Source organism: Poecilia reticulata, linkage group LG9, assembly GCF_000633615.1.
Source record: "Poecilia reticulata strain Guanapo linkage group LG9, Guppy_female_1.0+MT, whole genome shotgun sequence".
NCBI classification, from domain to species: Eukaryota; Metazoa; Chordata; class Actinopteri; order Cyprinodontiformes; family Poeciliidae; genus Poecilia; species Poecilia reticulata.
The window spans coordinates 26,391,319-26,397,749 of record NC_024339.1 but is presented as its reverse complement, the minus strand read 5'-3'; positions in this window follow the sequence as shown (position 1 = coordinate 26,397,749).

The window sequence follows — 6,431 nt, the reverse complement described above, 5'->3', positions numbered from 1 at the left end:
ATGTATCTGGACTCTTGTTAAATTCATGCTACAAATATCTAGGGCAGATCTGAAGGCAAAGGAAGATCCAACCTAGTTCTAGGAAGGTGTATCCAATAAAGTAGCCTGTGAGCATGCATTGACTGTGAACTTGTTAAAATAGTTTGACAGCAAACTTAAGACATTAGGTCATAGTCTTATTTATTTATGCTTTATTCAAACTCACAACTCAAGTCTGTTTTAAATCAACCCTTTACATGGCTACACAAATAACCCACATTGCACTGTTTATATCCGAGCAGGTTTTAGCAATTATAAAAATTCTGAAAATTCACACATATGGAATAACGGCCTCTAAAAAGAACATCTATGTTTCGCATTTGGTACCACTAACATTCATTTAGTGAGCTTCACGGGAAGAAATGCTCAAACAGGTCAACATGCAGGGGAATATCCTGTTTTCTGTTGTGTAGCCCAGCTCTCAGTGGAGTAATGATGTACTGGGGTTCAGAGGGCTGCCCTGCCCCTACTGTACTGGCAGCGTAACTCAAGGCCCCTATGGTGCCTGACTCCCTGACTCGTGTCCCCTGCCACAGCGGCAGGGAATGAAACAGCCATACATCATAAGGCCAACTGTGTCCTCTGAGGCAGTGACAGACAAAGCCAACAGAATCAATAAAGCCTTAGCTCAAGCCCCACTTCTCTGCACTGAGACCTCTTTCCCTTCTTTTTTCTGTCTCAAACCCTGCCTCTCTTTTCCCTCACAACCTAAATTTCATGTCCAATTTTCTCTGCGGTTATACCATTTTTCAGGTGACATCATTTTTCCGTGTAGGGACTACAACTAATGTCAATATTATCTGTGTCTGCCCTTCGCTCAGTCCTCAGCGAACATGCTGAAACAGAGCGAGACTGGCAGCCTTGACGGGAGATGAAAAACAAGAGAAAGCAGCACTTCAGAAAGAAAGAAAATACCAAGGTCTGAAGATTACCGAAGGCCATTTAGCTTGTTAGTGCCTAGGCACCCACATCAGACAAATGCATACTTTGTTGTTTCACTGGGGCTGAGTGTTTCAAGTTGTGTAGGGGTGAAAGTTCCCCAAATTGACAATTTAAATGATGGAGGGCCTTTGTAGCAACCCACAAACCATTTTAGACAGCGGTGGAAACGCTGTTAGAGAGATACGGGGAACACAAGGGAGTAGTTTGCTGTAATTAAACTGGAGTGTCAAAGTTAGCGCTGCTTGTTTACAGCAAAGGAGAAAATAATTCTTTTGGCATACAAGTTTAGGTTTCATTGATCAATGTTGATTATTGTAAGGATATGATCCAACTGAGACTTGACTCCATTACAGGAAATAATACTTCCACCTTTTCCTGGAAAACGTCCTAAAGCTGTATGCCACACTATTTCTTGTCTTGACATATATGCTGGCATATCTAAGGAATTGCATCCTACCTGGCAATACCTGCAGAAATAAAACACACTTTGCGAAACTTCTAGATGTATAACAGTTATAGAGTGTGAGTATGGGTTTTCATGGACTCCGTGTTTTCTGTGCGTCTATTTGTTAAGGTGAAATTTAAAATTCTGTGTCAGGATTGGGTACATTACTTTTAAAATTTGCTGAGAAATGTTGAGTGTGGAGACTCATTTACTCTGTATGGTGAACTCGTGTCATGTTCAAGAAACCAGTTTATGATGGTTTGAAGATGGAAACACCATGGTCATAAAAGAAAATGGTCATCAATGGTTTAGGTTTTAGTACTGAGAGACCCAAAGTGAGTGTAGAAACCATCTGTCACACCATCACCCCCTACCAGCCTGAAGTTTGAATACAAGGATGCATGAATCCAGGTCTCCATGTTCTACACAGAATTCTTAGTCTAAAAGCTGAATTCATTGGACAAGACTATATTTTTCAGAGCCATCAATGCCAATTTTTGGTCACTCTCTGCAAATTGCATCCTCCGTGTGCTGCTCCCAGCTGACAGAAACAGCATCCAGTTTGTTTTTATCCGGCTGAAACCCATATGCTACAAGGATCAACAGGGTGTGCATTCAAAGATGGCTCAAGATGGTTATTTGTGCTATTGCTAAGTTTCTATCACTGCAAAGCCGTTTACCCATTTTCAGCTTACCTCTGACATCAGCAAAGCATTTTCCTCCATGCAATTGCTGCTCAGTGCATATTTTCTTTTTCTCTCTAAACCTAAGAGATATCTAAATGCATGTAGTTGCTGCCATATGACTGGTTGGTTTGTTTACATTTTCTTTTCTTTTTTCTTTTATCTAATTTGGTCTTGGCTGTTCAAAATTCTCAAGCTGTTGTAAGATTACCTTTTATGTTCCTTAGCTTTAGGTTTAGCTCTTTCTTTCTCTGATGTATTTATTTTTCTCTCAGAAGACGGCCCCTGCCAATTCAGGTGTAAAAAGATACCTGAGCTGGCTGTGGCGCATTCTTAAAAGAAACTGAACTGGTGTACCTAATGATGGTGGTTGGAACCATATACAGTATGACATGTGACACTCGTACCAAGATTCTTTTTCAGTATGTCCAAAAATATGTGGCAGCGTATAGATAAGCTAAAATCCAGTGCCTCTTTCCTCCTCTGTGATGCATTTGTTTTTCTTTGAGAAGATGGCCACTGCCAATTCCATGGGAAGGAGAGACCTGAGAAGGACGCAGTGCGGTCTTTCTTCCTCAGCTTAAAGCATGGCCATTTCATAGATTAGAATTGAGAATGCCTTGGAGGATTACGCTTTGGCATGCATCAAACAGAAAACTGAACAGTTGTCATTTTGTGACAACTAGCAACGTTTTCATAGCAGAATGTGTCAAACCAGTATGAAAGCCTTTAAAGAGACATAAACTAATATATGTAATTTCATAAGGAAGGTTAAAAAGATGCTGCAGCAATCTGTGATATGTGGAAAGAAATGTGTTAATTCAAGAACTTCATAGCCAACTGCTAAAAGATGTCAAAAAAAAAAAAAAAAAGACAGAACGTGGGAATGAGTACCATTTGGGTTTTTCAAAAAGAGTAAAAATGTGGCTGCACTTCATACGACCATTCTGTAATGGATATTTTTATAGTGCTGAAGAGTGACTATATTGGGAAATTCTTTGTTTTCAAAGCCAGGTTTATGTTTTTGTAGTATTTTACCTCTACGGTTCACAAAAACACGTAGTTCATTTGCGTTTTTAAGAGTACGGTACTTTAAAAAAAGTTAATTTTAAAATGCTTGGGTCAAAACACAATGGCTTCAGTTTCCCTTCATTTAAAGTGCATATTTAAGGTTCTTTTAAATAGTATAAAGTTATTTTCTGAGGTTAAATTGTATATCTGGTTGTTGTATTTGGTCTCTAATTAGCTAGTGAATGCTTTAAAGTGCTAAATCAACCAAAAAGCTCCTTATTCTGTATTTTTGTCATACTATAAATTATTTTTTTACATTCGGTTTTTATATTTCTACCTTTGTGCAATTGTACATGTTTCAATCTGCATCAATTTGCTACTTGTGCACCTCAGTTTCCCCACTGAGGGGCAATAAAGAATATTTCTATTTCTCTTTCCAAAGAATCAAAAACATGGAGCAGGTAGGAGGGCAAAGAAGGGAAGAGGAGAGAAAGAAAGATGATGGAAGAGAAAAAAAACAGCATTGATTGTCTTAAAATGGTAAAAATTAATTCAAGTTGCCCACATGCCACTTGAAGCTCTGAAACTATTTATCATGGATTAAGCTGTTGACCTCTACACACTTGGTATTTAAGTAACAATAAAAGTTGACTGTGGAATAATTAAGAAAGAGAAAATGTCACAGCTGGACTTACTGCAGAGGTGGCATCCTGTGCAGTCTGCATGCCAAGGTGCTTTATCTTGAACAATTGTGAACATAAAGGTGATTGCAACACCTGAATTCAATGATTTGTGTGGGTGAGAGAATACTTTTTTTCTATTACTTGATTTTTATGAGATGGAATTTAAAGGTCAACATGTACTTTTGTACTATGAAGTTCTCAAGACAGTGTGACACAATTTGCAAAAAACACCAGTCAAAAATTTGGACACGTCAACCTTTTAAAAATGACCAAGTAACATTTTCTGAGCTTTAATTGGAGCACACAAGTTTCATCAGTAAGAGATAGATGCATTTAAGTTGATATCTATTTTTTAAACAATTTTCTTTTTATCATATTTTCAGTTTGAAAGCTCCTTTGCTGTATTTTCAGAAGTTTACTTACTGCTTGAGTAAATTGCTGATGTCAATTTACTTAAGGAGAATTTTTCTGACAGTTTCTCTGCTAATACCTTATTCAGTTAAAAAAAAAAAAAAAAGCGTGGATGCCAATTTGGAGTCGGAAGTGTTCCCATTTGGAATTTGTACAAATACTGTGTTCCCCTGAGAATTACTTAAGTCAAATACTTGACAGCTTCTTTCTGGAGGTATTTTCTTCTGAGCGCCACTCCATCCTGATAGTATGAGCTTCTGAAAGCAAACTGTTAATCTGCTAAGTGTAATAATTTTATGCTGGCAACCTCTCAGACCCAACTGAATATTTTATAGTCTTAATCTGATTTTGAGTAAAAGCAATCATCAGGTGAATTTCTGCAGAGAGGGAGAGAGACATTAAAGTCACTATGTTCAAGCCAGCTTTCAAAGAATGTAAATTGTTGTATTTTGCTAATTAAAAAAAAACAGTGTGTGTGTGTGTGTGTGTTAAAGCACTAAAATGCAAACTTCAATATACATTTGCTGTCAAGATAAACCTAATGTAATATGGATTGTGCTTATGCAGTAATCAAACCAGCTATAAAATCTATTTCGCAAATGTTTACCTCACTTCTTCGACTTCTGAGGCCATGTATCACATGAGGTACTAAACAAATTATTTTGAAAAAGATAAAATCCCGAGAAAATGTTTCTCTGAACCATGCTTAAATATTTGCAAAATGAGGCACATAGGTCCTGTCTGATTCCTCTGAAAGATCCTGCTATCATGACTTCAATACAGATTCTTTAGAAAGTTTATTCAGCTGCCAAAATGCAAAAGATACTTTGTGTAAATATTAAGCAGGGTTATGTAAAACGTATGGATTGTAAAGTTAGAGCATACATGCTTGGCATTCTTTGTAAAAAAAAAAAAAAAAAAAAAAACACGCTCAGTTTCAGCTCATTTCATACTTACTGTTAAAATATTTGTTTTAAAAATAGTACAAAAAAAAATTTCTATATGTGCACCTGCACATGTATGGCTCTTGACTGTGTTTTGCCTCTGGCTATGGTCCAAACAAAGGTCGATGTTTCTCCAGCATGATCAACAGCTTTGCGTCTGGTGTTTTTATTCCACAAAATATTGATTTGCATCCCCGAGTTTATATCTGTGAGTGTGTTTGTGGGGGTGACTAAAGATGAGCAGCAAAATAATGATAGGCCAAGCAAAGAAATCATGTTCTGGATGAGTGAATCCGACATAAAAAGTCAATTGTTTTCTGCAGCTCACTGCGACGGCTTTAGCCTAGAAAACACAAAACTTATGTGAGTTATAACTGCAGTTCATTTACTTGGCAGTGAGCACAAACATTTCTCAGTGAGTTTTTTTTTTTTTTTTTTTTTTCAGAATTGAAATTTTAGTGGCATACAGGAACAGTGATTATATTCCACCGCACATTTATTGGCACCCTGTGGTAAGAATGTCTATGACGACTAAAATCACTTTTTATTGCAGGAGCAAAATGTCACACTGAAAGTTTTTGAAGCTCAGAGGAGAGAAAAAAAATCTATTATTTATTAAAAAATTTTAACTGTCTTGTGAGAACTTCCAACAGCCTCCATTATTTATTTTCCATTTGTTTTCAGCTAACCAAAATGTATAAGAACTTTTTTTTACTAAGCAGCTGATGATCTGGATTCTGGGGTTTAAATATTACATCACACGAGAGTCCATTTTTCCTGCATTTCAAAATGGGAAAGACAAGAGAACAAGTAAGGCATTTTTCTACTGAAAGCAACAAAATTAAAACATGTTATCAACCATTAAAATTACCTACAACTCTAAGGAAGACTGCAACCTGTACCCAGCACCTAAAACCGCTCAGCCATTCTGACCTCTAGCTACGTATGACACGCCTTTGCATGCAGCATTCGCCTTCGTCTGATTAAATTTCTCATGAAAAGATGGGAATTTAACCTTGTTGGCAAAAAGTAGCTGGAAGATGTATTGATGTAAAAGAGGTCCCAATAAGTGGTCCCACTGGTAATTTTGTGGGGGAAAAAACCCTTAATAGTCTGGAATCAATGTACTCAAATAAAAGGCTGGATTTTTGTAAGCAAAAAAGGGGAATTTTAAATCTATATTTTTTTTTACAAATTCAAACGTACATAAAACATTCAAACTAAGCTTCTATGTGAAAGTATACTTAGTACTGCTAAGTTTATCAGCTGCGGA